Source organism: Podarcis erhardii (genome assembly GCF_964252035.2).
Source record: "Podarcis erhardii genome assembly, chromosome: 7".
NCBI classification, from domain to species: domain Eukaryota; kingdom Metazoa; phylum Chordata; class Lepidosauria; order Squamata; family Lacertidae; genus Podarcis; species Podarcis erhardii.
Window position 1 is genome coordinate 48,726,900 of NC_138511.1, and position 18,658 is coordinate 48,745,557.

Genomic DNA, 18,658 nt, shown 5'->3' on the forward strand with positions numbered 1-18,658 from the left:
TGAGTCCAGTCTGATATGCTCCCAGGTATGTGTGTATGGACTGGAGCCTAAATGTAAGGTTACAACATTTATGTCACAATTCTACACATGTTGACTAAGGAAAAAGTCCCATTGCATTCAAAGGGGATATTTCCTACAGAAAAGGATATGGGATTCAATCCTATATTCTAAATGATTGATAGACTGATTGATTGATTAAGCCATCTTCAAATATGTTAAGGGATAACACATAAATGGTGAAGAACATTTGTTTTATGACGGGGTATGACCCAAACCAGTTTTACACATACCAGTATGGTGTAATTAAAGTGCTAGACTAAGATCTGGGAGAACAGGGTTCAAATCTCTAGTCAGCCCTGTTATTCACTGGCTAATCTTGGACTAGTCATTGTCTCTCAGCCTAGCCATCCTCACAGGGTTGTTGTGAGGATAAAATGGGATGAACTGGAACCATGCACACATCCCTGAGCTTCTTTGAGGAAATGTGGGGTCAGTAGTGTCTGGTGGGGAAAGGGGGTGGGGAGGTCAGTGCAGGCACTATGGCAAGAGTGACAGATTGGCTCTGCCACTGTGCCCATGATGTGTCAACCTACCTGATGTCTTTCCCCCCCCCCCCCCAGTTACCAGCAGTAACTTCCACATTGGGAAGCCAGGTAAACAATGCCTGCCCACCCTGCCCCACCCTTCTGGCTGCTACTGGGTGTGGTGTAAACAGCAAACAGTCAAACATTGGTTCCTCCTAACCATGCACTGTCCACCATAGCTCATTATTATGGTCTTGAGCTGATTACACTATTAAAAATGAGGGAGCAGGTAGACAGACAACACTCTTGCTGCGTGTTCAGAGTCACAAAGGCAAATTGCAATTCTTATTTTACCCTGAACACAAAAGAACAGAGGAAACTCAATTTCCTTACCGTTGGTGATGGCTGGGGGAACATAGTCTCGCAGGTTTATTGCTGTCATGTAAGCATTTTGGGGCAGCTGCTAGGAACCCTGAACCTAAGTTAGGCCCACTGTTGGGCCCTCTTTGAAATAATGGCTGTGATGCTCCTATGAATGCTGGGAAAAAATACAAGGCATTATAAAAACTTGACATGCTGTGTGTGTGTGTGTGTGAGAGAGAGAGAGAGAGAGAGAGAGAGAGAGAGAGAGAGAGAGAGTGTAAATGACCTTGCCCTACATTATGAGGTCCTCAGTACCTACCAATCAAACAGATTAAAGGTATGTTCAAAACATACATCCCAGCAGGGTAAAGACGTTTTCCCCATATGACAAAAGCTGTATGATAAGAATGGGGAATGCTACAATTGGGGGGGGGGGGCTGTCATAGAGAATGCCTTCTTCCGAGCTGCCATTATTACCCCAAATTTCTGAGTGGTTGGACCACTAAGAGAGTCCCTTCTGCTAATCACAACATATGATATGGGCTATAGGAAAAGAGGTGGTTTTTCAAATATTTTCAGATATTTGAGGCTTAAGTTGTTTAGGCCTTTAAACATCAATGTGAGCGCCTTGAAATGGGTCTGGAAATTACTGGAAATAATGAAAATAGAAGATGGCTATTTTAATTTCTCAGCTTGGCATCAGGCAGTGCTTCCATTTGAAGTCCCAATTGTTGGAACTTCAAAGTGAACCACAGGGCTTTCAGAGTTCCCTTTGCAAATGTCTCCATGAGAGGTTGTTTACAAAGGGCTTTCAAAACTCAGGGGTGGGGGTGTTGAAGGGGCTGGCGGGACTAGCTATGAGCTTTCATCTGCCCATCAGTTGATGGGTTGTCATGTTGCACTTCACAGCACCACTTATCAGCAGCCACACAAACTGCAGAATGTCATGACTGCTTTTCATTTTATGTTAGAAATCAACACAAAAATGCTGACAAATTTTCATGAACACACACACACACAAATGAGAAACCAAAATGGGTAGATCCAGCCATCCCTATCTGTACTGCTTAGTAATGATGGTATTACCACTTGGCATATGTTCATCAGCGTCCACTCAAACTTACAAATAAGGTACCAAAAGCCTGGCCTTTCCTTGCCCTTTGCACCTGGGGAACTGGGGGTCCTCATTAATTCTATGATTGTGTGAAGTTGGGAGTGTCCACTGGTCCTGATTCCTTATCCACTGGTACACATATCATGTATACTGAAAAATTAACTACACTATTGGCAGCACAGCTAGGAGTGTTAACATAGGAGTGTTAACAATAAATGCTCTATAAGATGCCCTAGTCTTGCTCCTAAGCAAACGGAGTCATAGTTCTTTGTTCATTGTGGCTGAGAGCCTGTAGCTGAAGTCCTTGTTCGTCTTCAGTGTAAAATTGCCCCTTCTTCTCCAAAGAAGAAAGAGTTCCAATTGCACAAACCAGTCCATTTTGTACCTGACAAGTTTCTCTTTCTCTCCCTTTCTCACTTCCTTTGTTGTGCTTTCTCTCTGTCTCCTCTGCTGTTCTCCCTCAGCATCCTCTTGCCAGTGCTCCCACCTTCTCTGCCTCACAGCTTTCCGTCTCTATGATCATTCACTTCCCTTGTTGGCTGTCCTCATTTGGCTCCCTTGTCCATTTCCTCCCAGGCTTCTCTATGTTCTTAGCTGCCCCCAGTGAGCCTTGACTCGTTTGCTTAGTTGATGCCTCTTTTCTCTGGTTGATGATCTACAACTCCCATGATCCACTGTCAATGGTTGCTGGGACTAGGAAAAGACAAAACTATCAATTTTTATTTTCTCAGTTTCTTTCTATTTTTTCTCACTTTTAAAATCTGTTGTCCATATTTCCACATCTATTATTATTAATATTAATATTATGTAGTCCACTTTGCTTTTTTACAATTAAGCAGTGTGTTCATTTAAATAAAGAAATAAATAAATTTTAGAAGTCTGCATGTACATTTTATTCAAATTTCTCCTCATGATAACATTATTGCAAGCATTTTTTTTTCCTGATATAATACATGTTTATATCTTATTTTCTCCAGTATATCAGTTTGTATGCATATGCTGTTGGCATATACATTTCTATGCACACTTTCCCCTAGTCCATGCACTTTTGCACCCATTAGCATGCTGGAAAACTTAATTGTAAAATTTGGAGAAGTGTGAATTTGGAAGGATGGCTGTGTTTCAGTTGGCATATTTTTTTGGGGGAAGTGGGAATTATATAGGGCTGACGTTAAATGCAAAGTAAAACAATTTTCTTCACCATCTATAACTGAAGATGAAAACGGAATGCATAGGTTCTATTTTCCCTTTCTCCATTCCTTCCTTCTGTACTTAAGTTGCTTTCAGACTACCAGTTTATTAAGCATTCATCCTGATTTGTTTACACAAAGATTGTGGGGAACTTATACAAAGTCAGCTGTTTACTGACCACTCATTCTGTTTTGTTTGCAGTAAAGTTATACAGTGTTGCATTGAGCAATTGTTAACCCATATTTTCCAAAGCATTTCCTCGGTATGTTCCTTCCTGCAAAAATTATGTTGTTGTTGTTGTTTTAAGAAGGCTTGCTGTGCAAGAGCAAGAAATCCACTTTAATTGTGCAGCCTGAATTTACTAGTATGCCATTGTATCCTACTCACAAGATAGCAATAGACTGCAAGTGCCCCCAGTGGTAAAGCACAGTAATTACACACAAAAGGTCTGAGATTCAATCACTGTCACCCCCAGGTAAAGCTGAGAAACATCTCTGCCTGAAAACTTGGGGGGCTGCTATCAGTCAGTGTAAAGGAAAGGACTGGTGCTGTGATTATTTTATTGTAATAATTTCTGTGTCTGATCTTTTCTATGTATACATTTTAATTCTACTAATGTTTAATTGTTTTTTAAAGATTAGGTTTTTATATGTTTTTAGCTGTATGGATAGTGCTGTATGGAAGTGAGACCTGGACCATAAAGAAAGCTGATCGCCAAAGAATTGATGCTTTTGAATTATGGTGCTGGAGGAGACTCTTGAGAGTCCCATGGACTGCAAGAAGATCAAACCTATCCATTCTGAAGGAAATCAGCCCCGAGTGCTCACTGGAAGGACAGATCCTGAAGCTGAGACTCCAATACTTTGGCTACCCCATGAGAAGAGAAGACTCCCTGGAAAAGACCTGATGTTGGGAAAGACTGAGGGCACAAGGAGAAGGGGACGACAGAGGACGAGATGGCTGGACAGTGTTCTCAAAGCTACAAACATGAGTCTGACCAAACTGCGGGAGGCAGTGGAAGACAGGAGTGCCTGGTGTGCTCTGGTCCATGGGGTCATGAAGAGTCAGACACGACTAAATGACTAAACAACAACAACAACAAAAACAACAACAACAACAACAACAACAACACAATAATCCCCCCTCCCACAAAACATTTAAAAGGATATCAGATGTCAGTCAGCTCAAAACCTGGTTGGAGAGGAAGGTTTTTGCCTGGTGCCTAAATGTGTATAATGAAAGCGCCAGCCAAACCTCCCTTGAGAGAAGAAGAAGAAGAAGAAGAAGAAGAAGAAGAAGAAGAAGAAGAAGAAGAAGAAGAAGAAGAGTTTGGATTTGATATCCCACTTTATCACTACCCAAAGGAGTTTCAAAGCAGCTAACATTCTCCTTTCCCTTCCTCCCCCACAACAAACACTCTGTGAGGTGAGTGGGGCTGACACTCTGCAAACAGGGAACCACTGCAGAAAAGTCCCATTCTTGTTTTGCCACCCTCTGGACCTCTTGTGGAGGAGGCACACAATGAAGAGCCTCAGGGGATGATCTCAGAGTCCACGTAGGTTCATATGGAGAAAGGCAGTCCTTGTGGTATTGTGGTCCTGAGGTGTAGCATTGTAAGCTGCCTTGAAATTTAGCTTTGTGCAATAAAAGTGGAGTAAACTGCTCCATGGTCCTAGTGCAGCAGAACTGCTTCCTTTAAAAAATAACCTTTTTGCAGCTATGAAATGCATTAAAAAGTGTGGACTGAAAGAATGTTTCATGGGAAGATTTGTAAACATCCTGCAAACAAATCAGCATGAATGCAGGATGAATGCTCGGTGTCCCATAACTTCCCTACAAACAAATTAGAGGAAATGTTTAATAAAGACTTGATGTATTCTAACTTCTGTGTAAGCTTTGTGCAAGCAAATCTGGATAAAAGCTCTGGAGGAGCCCTAGAACAATTGTAAATGGCACACTTGAATGCAGCACTTATTGCTGCCTTGCTCCACCCAGTCTATATTCCAAGCTATCCTAGAATTGGCTCACTCTTAGAAAGTGGCTGTAGGAGTGCAGCCTTAAGGCATTTTCACAAGATCTTTAAAAACTCCAAAGTAATCCTCTGGAATAATTGTAGCTCCTGGAGCTAATCTCTTGTGGGTTTGAGAACCAATGTTGGCATTCTGCCTGTGCTAACAACATGCACTCACAATCACTTTGCACAATTAGCTATATTATAGCTCATGTCTTTCCTTGCTTGAAATCAAGGGGGTTAAAGTGTGATAAATGGCAGTTCTTACCTCTCTAGATTAGTGCATGCTTATCAATAGCCACAGATGTTCACGATCTTTTTCTATCCCTTTCTCTCTTCTCACACACAAAACTTCAGATGCTGTTGGACTCTCAACTTCTATCAGCCCCAGCCAGCCTGTCCGGTGGTTAGGGATGATGGCAGCTGTAGCTGGGAAGGAGAAGGAATCATAGCTCAGCAATAAAGCACATACTTTCAATTCCATTGAAATGAAATTATGAAATGAAATGAGGATGTAACTGTGACGAAGGTCTGTCCCCTTCACACCCTGCTTGTGGGCTTCCCAGAGGCATCTTCGAGGCTGTTGGGAAAATATTGCTTGTCCAGATGGACCTTGGATCAACCAGAGATCTTCTTATGAGTACTGGTAGCTAAATGGTGGTGGGCATTTCAGATCAATTCATTCAACAAACAGCAAAGCACTGATCTTGTGTGTGTGTCAGTAGAGGCTGGTTAGTAATAATAATAATAATAATAATAATAATAATAATAATAATAATAATAATTTATTTATACCCCGCCCATCTGGCTGGGCCTCCCCAGCCACTCTGGGCGGCTTCCATAGAAAGCAAAAATACAATAAAATATCACACGTTAAAAACTTCCCTGAACAGGGCTGCCTTAAGATGTCTTCTGAATGTCAGGTAGTTGTTTATCGCTTTGACATCTGCTGGAAGGGCGTTCCACAGGGCGGGCGCCACTACCAAGAAGGCCCTCTGCCTGGTTCCCTGTAGCTTTACTTCTCGCAATGAGGGAACCGCCAGAAGGCCCTCGGTGCTGGACCTCAGGCAGAACGATGGGGGTGGAGACGCTCCTTCAGGTATACTGGACCGAGGCCGTTTAGGGCTTTAAAGGTCAGCACCAACACTTTGAATTGTGCTCGGAAACGTACTGGGAGCCAATGTAGGTCTTTCAAGACCGGTGTTATATGGTCTCGGCGGCCGCCCCCAGTCACCAGTCTAGCTGCCGCATTCTGGATTAGTTGTAGTTTCCGAGTCACCTTCAAAGGTAGCCCCACGTAGAGTGCATTGCAGTAGTCCAAGCGGGAGATAACCAGAGCATGCACCACTCTGGCGAGACAGTCCGCAGGCAGATAGGGTCTCAGCCTACGTACCAGATGGAGCTGGTAAACAGCTGCCCTGGACACAGATTTGACCTGTGCCTCCATGGACAGCTGTGAGTCCAAAATGACTCCCAGGCTGCGCACCTGGTCCTTCAGGGGCACAGTTACCCCATTCAGGACCAGGGAATCCTCCACACCTGCCCGCCTCCTGTCCCCCAAAAACAGCACTTCTGTCTTGTCAGGATTCAATCTCAATCTGTTAGCCGCCATCCATCCTCCAACCGCCTCCAGACACTCACACAGAACCTTCACCGCCTTCACTGGTTCTGATTTAAAAGAGAGGTAACCAGAAGCAAATGGGGCACCAACCCCACCAACCTCAAGCTGTGTACATATTCCCATTTGCATTGCATTCAGTACACCCCACTGCTAGTTTGGGAAGTGGTGTGCACATAATAACCTCAATCCACATCTATCCTGCATGCTGTTTTCTTTTGAAAAATCAAATCATTTTTATGTGTTTCCCATCAAATCAGCTTCAACTCAAATTGAGGTGGGGATAGGATCTCTAGTTGCACTTTAAATCGTCAATGTGTACATGGCCTCAATCTGCCCTTAGCCAGACTGAATTGCCCACCTCCTTGCTTACAACCAGTAGAACTCAGCAGGGAGGAGTATGGAGACAAACTAGGATTACTTGGTTCTGGCCATCATTGGCTCTGCCTCCACAAGCTTTTTTGCTCCCTTGTACTCTGCCCTACCAAGCCCAATGGGTACCAGCCATCACTGCTGTGTCTGTCTCTGTGTTGTGTGTCTGCTAAAATACACATCAGCTTAGTTCTCCAGCAATAAAAATCAACCGACCCCCCTGTCATGGTGGGAGGAGCCAGTTGGGGAACCACCAAGGCTCAGAGCCTGGGTAGTGATGGTGGGGAAATGGTGAGTGGTCAGGGGGAGAAGAGGGAGAAAACAGGGAAGAGGTGTAAGAAGCTGGAGAGATAACAGGACTTAATGAGCTGGGAGAGTCTGTGGCAGAAGTCTAGAATCAGAGGCAGAGAGAGTGGGAGGGGATAGGCCAAGAAGCAGAGATGAGTCAGACTGGTGAAGAGTCACAGGTGTCTTCCCTTCATGCTGAGACAAGCTCCCCTCCATCCTTGTCTTCCAGAGCCAGAAGAGGCATGAAAAGGGTGAAGGAGAGATTGGTGACGTGCAGACACAGTCCCTAATTGCTTGGAAGAAACCCTGGAGAGGAGACAACCATGGGGAGGCAGGGACCTTCAGTCTCAGCAATCTGTCAAGAGTGAGTCAGCAGTAAATCACACTGTGCAAGTTTGACTTAACTCTTTATTAGCAGAAACAAGATCTGTACAGCAGTGCCAGGCCTAATAAGCATAGCAACTTCTTCATGTGGGCATGGGGAAGATGAGTTGCTGTCCTCATTAGACCTTACACTCCTGTGCAGATCTTGCTTTTGCTAATAAAGAATTAACTCCAACTTGGTTAAAACTTTGTTTTGCTTGTTCATTTCTGGGGGAAAGGGGAACTAAAAGAGCATCTAAGAGGTTGGTGAAATTGTAAATTGTGTAGAAAGCATAGTTGCAAATGCATCTCTCCCTCACAACACCGCTAGAGCTTTTTAGAGTCACTCAGTGAAATGGATTAGTTGGTCAGGTGCCTGGAAAGACAAAGTGAACTACTTACAATGCACATACCTTGAGTTAAGGAATTCCCTGCCCTCAAGGTGTCCTGATATCTGGCCACAGTGCTATCCTATACATGTTTGCTTGGAAGAATATAAACCACACTGAGTTGAATGAGTCACTACTGTAAGTAGGTATAGGAACATAGGAAACTCCCAAATCAGACCACAGCCTTATCCAGCGCAGTACCATCAATCCTAACCAGCAACAGCTCTCCAGAATTTAAGGCAGGCATCTTTCCCAGCCCTCCCTGGAGATGCTGGGGCTTGAACCTGAGGCTTTCTGTGTACAAAGCATGTGCTCTGCCACTGAGCCAGGTCTCTTTCTGCAAAATATTTCATCAAACATCAGATAAAGCCATAGATCTAAAAATCACTGTCTATTTCAGCACCACCTTCACTGTTACCACCTTCAGGCCTTGCTCACGTCTTGACCATCTAGAGACATCTGACTGGGTGATGCTAGAAACAGAATACTGGGGTTAGATGCAGCTTTCCTCCAACTTATCCCAGGAAGTCTCCTCTGATGTCCTCAGGACCTGAGGAGCCTTCTTCCAGCCACTCTCTTCAGGCTTGGGGAACCTGTGGCCCTCCCCATGTTGCCAGACTCCAACTCCCATCACCACTGACCATTGGCTGAGCTGTCTCCAGCTGATGCGAGTCGGAGCCCATCAACACCGGGAGGGCTACAAGTTTTCCACCTCCGCTTAGGCCTACAGTGTGCCCCGCGGCACCTTCTCTTTGCGTTTTCTCTCTCCAAGAGCGAGAAAACTACAAGAGAAGTTATTGCACTCGTAATTTGCATGGAGTGGGGGGAACGCTAGCCAAAGACAGGACATCAACAGGCTTGGCGCGGTGTCAGTGGTGGGAGTTTACTCTAGATTCCTCGTTCCCTCCCCCTTCGCTTGAAGTCTCCTCCTTTTCTCTCTCGCTCCGATTTTCTTGCTTTGAGGAATGAAGAGCAGCAGAGTCCTTAAGAGGCGGTAGTTGCACAGGTGAGGAGGAGGAGTTGGTGGTAGTGGTGTCCTTGCCAAGAAATCGCCCCGAGCCGGCTGGCGGCAGCCTTTCAGGCGGAGGGAAGGGCTCTTTAAAAAAAGGGAGGGAAAGAAAAAAACACAGAACCCCCCCCCGCCCCTAAACAGAAACCCCCAAAGAGGACTAGAAAGTTAAGAGCGCCTGCGAGATTGGAATGGAGCAGGCGCGCGTTCCAGCCCGGCGTTCTCGGGAGCCTTTAGACCTGCCTCCAAGATCAGCCCAATAAGAACTGTCAGGGGAGGCTCTCCGCTCCTCACTTTTCTTTTTTTTCTTCCCCCACATCGCTTCACAGTTCCATTTGGCAGGCGGGAACGTCGGAGAGCCAGAAAGCGAGCGAGCGAGCGGCTCGGCGCGTCTGAATGAGTGGATTTATTTTGGAATATCCCTCCCGTTCGCTCGGCCGGAGATGGGCTGTTGCAGCTGCTGCTGCTGCCGCCGCTGCCGCCGCTTGTGCTGCCGTTGCAGCCGCCGCCACCGCCGACGAGCGTTGCAACGGGAGACTGAGACCCGGCACTGATCCAGCCCCGCGCTTCGCCTGGCCAGCCGGACCGGAGAGGAGAGGAGCCCCAGTCGCCCCGGCGCTTCCCCGCTCCCCAAGACCGTGGGAGAAATAAATATTTTTATTTTATTTTATTTTTTTTAGAAAAAGAGAAAAAATAAAAGCCGAGGGAAAGCGAGCGAGCCAGAGGCAACATTGGTGTGAAAGAATGAAAGCCGGTCGGAGGCAGGTACCCGCTCTTGGCCAAGCTCGCCCGGGCTGGCGACTATTCGCCTCCCGCTGAAAGAACAAGTAGCCACCTTTCCAGTCGAATCTTACGATTATTTGGGGAGGGGAGGGGGGAACCGTATTTATTTCACCGCGCTGAAGTAGGAGTTTGCAAGACGTTCCTTCTTGGAGCTCCGGGGGGGAAGAAGCCAAGCAGGAGGTACCATTTGCCGTTATTTTTTTTTGGTACGTGATAAGATTTCTCCTGGGTTGGAGAGTCTTATCACCAGGAGAGGAAGAGGGTCGCGGAGGGAGAAGTATCAATCTCCAGCTACCTCGGTCTCTCTGATAGCTCGGATAGTTTTGTCTACTTATTCAGCTGGGTCTTCTTGAGGATTCCTGGTTTGGGGGGGTCTGAGTGAGGATGGTGGTGGAAGATCTCAAGGTGCCCATTCCGGACATGCCTTTCTGCAGGACTCTGCGCGGTGGGGTGGCGTGTGGTCACCGGTGGTGGAGGGGTTGGTGTTTGTGCCCCCCCCCCCATTTTAGAACACTAAATCACTGGTCTCTTTCCCACCATCTGGTTGATAGATCCGGGCATACATTCAAGACTTGAAAGACGTTGCCTGGTTGGTGTTGAGAATTTTTCTCTAACCGCCCCCCCCCCAGCCAGATATATTGAGAATCGCCTTCTAAAAAAAGAACATAGCCAGCCGCCAGCCAGATACAGAGAAAGGAGGATAAACTGGGGTGGTGGAGAGGGGCAATCTAAAAGCAGAGAGGAGGGAGAAAATTAACATTATTATTTTCATTTAATGTTAAATATTATGCTACATTGGCTGAGAAAATCAAGGGTTTAGAAGTGAGCCTCTCTCCTCCCGGTTTCTCAAAGCAGTAAGTGAGCAGTCAAGCTCCTTTTCTACAAGTTGCTGCCCCCCTTCCCCCAAAAAGGGAACGGACCTCAGTTGCCTACCTTAGCAAAGCTGCAGCCATATCAAGATGAAACTTAGGATCAGCCCCCACCGCACCCCATGTTAGCTCCAGTCCCTTGATAATGACATGCTTTCCAAGGAAGATACGGAAAACACTACTGACCCCCTCCCTCCAAGCCAGCTTCTCTCTCTCCTAAGCGCTTCATCCAGAATTGAGGAGGGGTGGTGTTGGGGAGAAGGCTTGGAGGAATAACATGTTCTCTTATATTCCTGCTTGTATCTAACAGCTGCTGGGTAGTAACATCCCAATCAAGCTGTCAAACAGTCTTCCCCGCCAGGCTACAGTGAGCCATGGCAGAACATTTTGTTCAGCCATGGAACAGCATAGGCAACAGATCAGAACATCTCAGATTTGGGGCAATGTAGGCAGGGATTTGCTCTAGGTCCTTATTTTTGCAGGTGGTCTTGGTGGGGGCTTTCTTAAAGGAATCACCAGAGGAGTGGCAGTGCTGGTTAATGTGGTTTCTGCAAGGATACAAGGCTTAGAGTTTTAACTTAAATAGGCTGCAGATTTGGATGAAATCCTTCCAAAGTGACTTGCAAAACCAGCCATCGATGCCAACAGGTACCAAACTATGTTAAGCGCAATTCCATCTTTAACTTCCCCTTCCCTTGGATACAGAAATAAATGCAGATACAGACAGACAAAAAGAGTTATCCTTAAGGTTGATAATATGCTGAAGGAAGAGGTAAGAGAGGAAGAACCACTGGCTATTGATTCCCAGGAGCACCACTGTAAGGGGACTCTTTGTCAGTCACCCATTACTGTTAACTGGCCATGGACTCAAAACATAACATAATGTTTGCATTAGGAGGGATCTAACAGCTGCTCACTTCAGTTCCAATTAAATAATGTCACTGATAACCAGCAAAGCTATAGAGAAGCCTTTTAACTTTATCCACCCTCTCTTGAAAATTCCCAGCAAGGCTTTCTTTGCAGACAGGGGCTAAGACTGCAGTCTTCTGCCCTTACAGAAAGTAAATTCACTGACATCATTGAGACTTAATTCCAAGTAAGCATTCTTAGGATTGGATTGCTCCATGTGGCACTTTCCAAGGAAAGCGTTTAGCAGGAATCCTAGAATTAAGGCAAGGGATATCCAATTGGAGTTGACCTGCTACAGAAAGCCAAGATTTGTTGAAAATAATCAAAGGGAATCACAGAGTTCCCAATGGTCTAAATTCACTTTTTAGCTGTCTGAGAAACCATGCAGAAGAACAGATGGAGACTATATATTCCACTGCAGTGGGGGTATTCTGCAAACATGCAGCGCCAGGAATGAAAATGTCACTATTAGTAATAATAATGATAGCAATTAAAAAACAAAGTTTATAATAAGAAGTTGGTCTTAGCTCTAAGCCAATTGTATCACTTTCCCAATTTATTTATTTTTTAGGGGGAGGAGAAGTACACCAAAGGAAAGGGATAGCTAAGCACAGTCTTGTCTAACTGTTCCATGCATCCAACATAATAGTTATGTTTCACTATTTGCTATCTGAACCACAGTCTTCCCTGTGAAATGCAGCTGATTTCACCCTCCCCCTGCAATATTGCTTTTTATAGATTCTTGTCTTGCTTACACACACACGCACACACTTTCCCCTTGAAATGCTTGCAATTATATGATGGATATTAATTAACCTCCACAATATCTGTACTTAGCTGCATCTTGAGGGCCTTCTGAAATAGGAGATAACTGCCAGCTGCATTTTGGGATTGAGAGACATGATAAGTTTTGGGGAATCAGTTATTATTGTTTTTAATTAAATGGAAATTGGTCCCTTAAAAATAGCTTTGGAAATGAAGGAACCTTTTAAAACAAACACCAAAGTTTCTGGGAAATACTGGTTAAAATATGTCTCCCTGTAACACTTTTCATGTGGTTGGTAAACAACCATTTCTTTGCTCTCCTCTTTAAAAAGGAGGAAAAGAGAAGATAAATACTGCTCTTCCGAACACTCTGGCATTGCTTCCTACATTGACAACGTGTCCTAGTGTATTTTTCAGGACACCTCAGCCATACCTGCACAGTACTTTTTCAAAACTCTCTCCCAAAAGCTATAAAATGATTGTCAAGGCAGCCCCAGTCCACATCTAAATCTCTTTCATTGTTTTTTTTTTTACATCCCTGTAAAATAGCCCAATTGTATTTCATCACTGCAGAAACCACAAATGGATTGAATACTGTCAGTTTTATTTGCTCTTGATATTATGAATGTGTTCTGCAAGTCTTATTTATTGGGGAGTGGGCGTAGAGATGGGTATGCATGTAGTTAGGTTACATTGTTTCCCAGGCATACACATTTGCTGCATACATGCAGCCACAACGTTGGTGGCCGGTATAAATAGAAGGAGATCTAAGCATTTTTTCACACAGTTGCCGAGTCTCACCTAGTTGGCATATTATAACACCCTATGTATTTTGTATAGTGTGTGTACTCCAAAAACTGCATATTTTTGCTATTGAGAATTTTTATCTCTACCAATAATGACTACTGATATTATTTTAATCAGTGGAAGTGAGGATTTGGCTCTCACCTTTGTACCAGCTATCAACAAAGATCATGTACAAATGCAAATTTGGTGTTCTTTGCTGGCACAGAAAAAAAATTTCAGTGAGGAAGCCATCTAACTTTTGAAAATAGAAATGAGCCTTTCACGGTAGATTGTGTCCATATGGAGAATGAGTGTGGGTTTCTTTAAACTAGTAAAAAGTGGTTGTTATAAAGGAGGATTAGTAAGCTGCAATGGAAACTGATGCTGATACTCTTTATATATAAATATCTAAGCATATTTTGGTGAAAACATTGTTTGGTAATGGGCCAACTTTCAAGTGAAAGTCCCACACACAACTCACGCTAATGATGGTTGCATAACAAAATGGCAAGCCTTGCCACTCTTTGGTTATTGACTTCATTTGCTACACCAGGTAGCCGACTGTACACGTAGTTGAACTTCAAATGCTCCCAAGCTTAGAAATACTGGATAGAAACTGAAAACAAGAAGTCAAACATGCACCTAACATCCCTTCAGATATTTTCCACTGTTAGTTGAAGGATTTGGGGAGACCAGTTTAAAAGCAGAGGTAACAACTCCTCTGTTTGCACCAGTGGCTAATCCAGTTGTTAGCAATTTCACGGCAATACACCATAGCAGAGTAGTTGGTGACTCAGGGTGTTAAATTTCCAGAATTCTTCCCCTCTCAGCATTTCCAATGAATAAGAAAAACTCTAAATGTCCATGCAATTGGCAGTGCAAATGGTGAGAATGGGATTTCACCCAGGATGTAGAATCTCTGTCCTGATGATGGAGCATCTTCTCTGTCCCTCCATCAGTTTATCCACAGACCCATATAAAAACTTATTCCACCACTTCAGAGATTTTCAAGCATGACCACTCCAGTACTTCTTTGTTGATTGATCAGCATTCATAGCAAGGGTTTTGAATTTCATGGGAGAAAGAAGCATACAAATGTTTGTTTTGTGTGTTTCCTTGTTTAGTATCTAAGTTGGTATACTGGGATCAAAGGTTCAGCCTCCTGGTGTTTAAATCTTAGTCCTTGGGAATGCCTGATAATCTAATTTCAATTTAGCTGATATGGTTATGTTTATTTGGTTTTGGTTTTGGTTCTGGTTATTGTGGGTGTAGAAATCTTACTGTCAGCAGTGAGCAATAATATACCCACATGCTAATTTTGTCTAGCACTTTGCGTCCAGCAGTAACCACACAGGTTCCTTCCAAAACCTTCAATAAGGTTATGAAAGCAAGACCATTCTTTTTCTGTTTGTAAAATGTGCAGTTTTAAGAGCAATAGCATTAGATTATGGATAGTGTTGGAACATGCAAATACACATGCATGACAATGCGGAGTAGTTTTGTAAATCTCATAAATCTTTTCATGATTTCCTTGTTTGGAAACCATCCTTCATCGGTCCTTAAATCTCAGTCTTGACAGACTGAGATTTGGGATGTGGAAACTGGAAAGTTTCCAGAACTACAGAATGTGACCTCTGAAGATGTGATGCAGGTATAACAAGGGAGAGAAAATGAGATCAACCTGGCAACTGTAGAAGGTCAGAAACAGAAATGAGTTCAAGACATGTCATTTAGGATGTAAACCTTCTCAGTTTACGGCCTGATCCCCCAAAGCAGTTTTATACTAAAGTACTTCAAATGAAGCTGGCTGGAGCCCATTTGCATAACCTTTAGAGTGGAGACCAGATTTTGCACAAATTCAAGCATATGTGTTTCACTGTGATATTTTCAAGCTTTGTTTTTGAAAACCACCTGCTTTTACAAACACATCCTTAAACCCTAACTGCTCAAGGCAAGAATGTTCAGAATCTACTCGCTACACTCAGGATATTTATATAGCATTCTATCCTGCTAGTAATCCACATCCAATAGCATCCATAATGTGGGGGGGGGCAGTTTGTAGGTCAGAGCACAAACTTTGCATGTAAAAGGTCCCTAACATTTCCAGGCAAGACTGGGAAGACTCCTGTAGAGCTACTGCCATTCAGTGTAGACAATACAAAGCTATGTGAACTAAAGGTATGACTCGGTATGAAATAGGTTCTTAAATTCCCAATGCCTAGGCAGATGTGAGGGACTGAATTGGGATAATGTAAATATCAATCTTTGCTAACACGTTCAAGATGGATAATTGTTTTTACACATACAGTCACTTAAATTCTAGTAGCTCTAGATTAAAGCTTCCTTCAGATGTTCAAATGAAAGGGGGAGGAACAATTTTACTTTTCATGAAATTGACACTTTTCTGAAGTTGGGAATGGGTGGACCAACCTAAGTCCAATATGAGTCAGTTTCACTCAGTCATGCATAGGTCGTGTTCCATCCTATTTCTTTGTGGGTGCATGAAAGAAGGCATGCAAAATCCAGATGTATATTGTGCACATTTTGTATGTATTCTTCCTGTAAACTGCACATTCTTCCCAGTGTTTTTCAAAGTATTTCCTCTAAAATGCACATTTTGCATGCATTTTGTTAATGTAAAAAAATTGTTAGAGTCAGGTCTATTTCTTCTTTTGAACATCTGAAAAAGGTGGGTTAGTAGTATTCTCTACACTGAAATGCAGCAATGAAATCCTGGTTAACTTTATCACTGAAAATCCAACCCTTGCATCTCAGTCCTAAAATTTATTCCAATGAGTTCATAGTAAGGCTGCATCAGATTGAAAATGTAAGCACCCTAAAGCCCATTGAAACACATTCAAAACATCATGCTTAATTCTACATTAGATTGTAGCATTTATCTCATTGATTTGGGTGACCCTCAACTTCTAGTATGATGAGAGGGCTGCAGAATTTAACAAGGCATCACATAAATCCTGCTTCCTTCACTGAACATGCCTCCAAGGCACTGGTTTAGGACAGCAGCTTTAGCTCCTAATTTGGTCTGCTGATACGTGATATTAGCTACATTTCTTTGATCTACCTAGAATGCTCCCAACAGGATTTCCCAGGATCTTCTACGAGTATCTTTGTCAAGATTTCCTTCCCATGATGCAACCATTGAGATATATTCCATGTATGCACTCAGAAAGATTAATCCCCTCTTAACATCTTGATTTCAGACTCTGTCTTGTGGCTGTTGATGCTTCTTCCGTTAATTATGCACATGACAGGTAATGCTGTCTGAAGACAAAAATCGAGGCTGAGACAACAATGCTTCGTGCCATGTCTCAGCAGATGACAGGGGGAAATGATAATAAAACATCATATATATGGCCTCCATTAATATTTAAGCAATTTTCCTGAAGAACAGGACAAGCACACTCAAGCTGATAAAGCAGAAGTGATAAGTGGAGCTTAAGGTGTTGACTGGTTAACACCTTCTTCTCAGTAACAGGGCACTCCATTTGTCTTTAATGTGCTTTGCATAGCTTGCTTCCCATCCCTTGTCCTTTGAATTGATCTGAGAGTGTTTGGATTGTCTAATGCAACCCTCAACAAACCAAGCATGGGTCAGAGAGAGAATGAGAATGTGTGAGAGAACAGATTGGCAGGAACTAGTTGAAACTTGCCTATGTGAAATGAAGAGTGCTGAAAGTAGGAATGGTGGAGGAATTTGATCCTGTTCACATTTAAGGGCCAACTTGCCCAATTTTCACTCTCAGAGGAAAATATGTGAAACCCAGCCATCCTTTGAAATGCACATTTATCTGAATTTTTCAATGCAGTTCTCTGGCCAAGTAATGTGTACAAAACTGCTAAAGTGAGCATAAAAATGAACACAGTGGTGAAAACTATACAAAAAATGAATTACATTAGAGGATTTTGCTTTGCAAACATATGTATTAGGCAAATTTGTATACAGAAATGTGCATATTAGGACAAATTCTCACTAAAATCCTGATCAACTTTCACGGGGACATTTTCCTTTCCTTTATTTCTTTTGAAAAAGAGATCTGAACTTAAGATTGAAAAAATGAGAAACCAACAGAAATAAAAAATGACAGATCTGTTAACTCCTAGTTGTGGTAGAAGAGAAAGAGAAGGTATTTGGTTAAGAATCCTTCATTATTCTGTACATGAACAATACCAGCAGACAACTGATCGAAAGTGTCTGAGAGCTGGTTCTCTCTGCTTTTGACTCATTAGACAGCCTTAAACCAGAGAAGGTTTAATGTTTTTCAAGTACACACATAATGCACTTTTATGCATATTTAATCTATCCATGTAACAAACAGGTGTCTCTGCAAACTTAATTCACACCTGTTTGATTTGTGAGTGGAGGCAGAAAATAGAGAGACAAGAAAACCATAGTTGGAGTAAACTAAGGCTGTTTTTACCAATACAAAATGATCTGCACAGAATGAAAATGTGCAAGAATCTAATCACTTAACTGCTAAGCTTGATATAATGGATGAACCAATCCTGTATGTTGAAGGTGAGGTAGTCATATCTTACCTAGCCCAAACCCACCTGTTCAGGCAAGGAGGGGACCTTTTGGTGCATGCCCCCATGATGCAGCACAACTCCTTGTGAGAAGTTAGGGTCAACAGTGATCAATCTAGTGTAGCATCCTGTTCTCACAGTAGCCAACTAGATGCCTATGGGAAGCCAGCAAGCAGGATCCAAGGCCAAGAGCACTCACCCCTCCCATGGCTTCCAGGAACTGGTATTCAGACTGGTGCTGGGCAGTCTAATGTTTGTAGCCCAGAATATCCTGGTAGTGTCCCTGATGCTTTCTTCTTTGATTAGAAGGTTAGGCTCTTTCATTATTCCAAACCTGGCCACACACACGCGCACATGCACATGCACACCCACACCCACACCCACACCCACACACCTCCATCAAATCTGGGACTGAAGAGCTGAAGAGGCTATTTATTATTATAATTCTTATATATCAGTATTGAGATTATAGGCATTCCTCCAAGGAGCTCAATGTGACGTTCATGAGTCTCCTTTTCACCATGACGTCCTCACAACAACCCTGAGAGATATAATGAGAGACGGTGATTGGCCTAAGGCCATGCAAAGAACTTCAAGGCTGAGTACTGACTTTAACCCTGATCTCCCAGGTCCTAGTCTACATAGTCTACTTAATATCCTTCTAGCACATTCCCCATTCTGGAAAGAAGAAACAGAAGTGAATAAACTGGGCGAGGGGAATCATCTTTCTCCATAGACCTGGAATTTCATGTGAGCCCT

At 43.3% G+C, this 18,658-nt stretch overlaps 1 protein-coding gene and 1 long non-coding RNA gene across 5 annotated transcripts in view; one reads left to right on the forward strand and one right to left on the reverse strand.

Moving 5' to 3' along the window:
* The window catches only part of LOC309347414, a 38,264-nt gene extending 26,930 nt beyond the window's left edge, over positions 1 to 11,334 (reverse strand). Inside the window, exons 1-2 of the long non-coding RNA XR_014158931.1 lie at positions 10,959 to 11,334; positions 5,472 to 5,632 (exon numbers count right to left, since the gene is read on the reverse strand). This is a non-coding gene — a long non-coding RNA (uncharacterized lncRNA). The remainder of the gene's footprint in view (positions 1 to 5,471; positions 5,633 to 10,958) is intronic.
* The window catches only part of CDH8 (cadherin 8), a 234,424-nt gene continuing 224,909 nt past the window's right edge, over positions 9,144 to 18,658 (forward strand). The window contains exon 1 of one of the 4 annotated variants that reach the window (XM_081871927.1): positions 9,144 to 10,205. The gene's annotated coding sequence lies outside the window, so the exon portion shown is untranslated. The remainder of the gene's footprint in view (positions 10,206 to 18,658) is intronic. The other 3 variants (XM_081871929.1, XM_081871928.1, XM_081871931.1) reach the window with 3 other exon arrangements.